Source organism: Elephantulus edwardii, unplaced genomic scaffold (genome assembly GCF_000299155.1).
Source record: "Elephantulus edwardii isolate Elephantulus edwardi_28Jun2011 unplaced genomic scaffold, EleEdw1.0 scaffold00094, whole genome shotgun sequence".
Lineage (NCBI taxonomy): Eukaryota > Metazoa > Chordata > Mammalia > Macroscelidea > Macroscelididae > Elephantulus > Elephantulus edwardii.
In genome coordinates, this window is record NW_006399844.1 from 9,869,826 (window position 1) to 9,871,655 (window position 1,830).

Consider the following 1,830-nt stretch of genomic DNA (forward strand, 5'->3'; position numbering starts at 1 on the left):
TCAATACTCTTCTGCAGCACTGCAGCTCAAAGGCATCAATTCTCCTTCTCAAATCACAACAGGAGAGTTGGACTGCTTTTGTGTCAGCAGCCCAACTTGGCTGCTAAAGACCCCAGCAAACTCCCCGTGTGGATCCCTGGAGCAGGGGTGGGGGAACTGCTTTCACTCAGCCCCAGGGAACAAAGGCCTGTTGATGTGTTTCTGTAAATATTTTTACAGGTAAACTACTGTGGATCAATTCTGTTGTCATATGTGGTCCAACTTGGTTGTTACCAAGTCGAGACCGACTCATAACTGCCCCTCCAGTAGGTTTTCAGAGGCTATAAATTGCATGGGAGGAGACTGACCATCTTTCTCCCCCAGAGAGCTGGTGGATTCGAATTGTCTGCCTTTAAGTTGGCAGCGCAGCTCTCTATCCACTGTGCCACCAGAGTTCCAGAATCACCAGTGCTTGATTTGGGGTTTTTTTCTTGCTCTCAGTATAATATTTTCAAGGTTTGCTTTTGTATTAGGATTTTCAATTAGCAATCAGAATGGGTTCTGTTTAGTTTAAAACAGAGCATCCCAGTCTAAGTATTGGGATAGAAGATACTGGTTTAATATAAGGAATGTGTCCAATCAAAGTCTATTAAGATGCTACGTTTCTGAGAAAGAAAAGCCCTCTTCTTTGAGAAAAGCACTGTATGCTTGGAAAAGTAGAGGGTTGTCTAAAGAGAGGAAGACCTTCTACAAGATAGATTGACACAGTAACTGCAACAGTGGGTCTGAGCATATCAAAGATCGTGAGGACAGCTAGCATAGGGCATGATTTCCATCAGTGTTCATAGGATCACTATGAGTCAGAGTCCACTGGATACCATCCAATAACAATAACAACTGTACTCAAACATAAAAGGATATAGCCCCAGGAGTTCTGGCAGCCATTTTGCAACCATGAGGAAGGGCTTTAAACCATTGCTGAGAAAGGTGAGAAACTTAACAGTGTGAGTTTGTTATGTCTATTCTACATACAGCAAAGACAGATTTATTATAAAAGACAAATCCCAGATCCAATGGTGGGTACAGTTCAATGTTGATCAACTTTATAAAATATATTGAACAGGTAAAACAACTGTGAGATATCATCTCACCCCAGTAAGAATAGCAAACTTTAACAGAGCAGCAAACAACAAATTCTGGCGAGATTGTGGAGAAACTGGAACCCTTATTCACTGTTGGTGGGAGTGTAAAATGTTGCAACCACTATGGAAGGCTGTATGGCACTTTTTAAAGATTTGGAAATAGAAATACCATTTGACCCAGCAATGCCACGACTGGGAATATACCCCAAAGAAACCAGAACTGCCATCCAAGCAGATATATGCACACCCATGTTTATTGTTGGTTTGTTCACAATAGCAAAGAGTTGGAAACAACCCAAGTGCCCATCAACAAATGATTGGATAGAGAAGCTCTGGTATATTCACACAATAGAATATTATGCAGCATTGAAAAACAAAGAACTCATGAAATATTATACAAAATGAATGATCATGGAGGACATTATGCTGAGTGAAATACCTCAGTCACAAAAAGACAAATAGACTGGAACGATACAGAGAAGATTAGCATGGCCCCTGCGCAAGGATGACACGCAAATTTGTGAAGCGTTCCATATTTTCGACCCTGAAATGAACCAGTCTGTAACGAAGGCTAACTCCTGACTCCTTTCACCTACAAATTTCGTCTTTGGATACAAAGCTAAGTGGATAGTCCTTACGGAGGGACTGTTTAAAAAGAGGCAGGGAGAAGAAAAAAAAAAAGACAAATAGAACAGAACTGATATGGAAG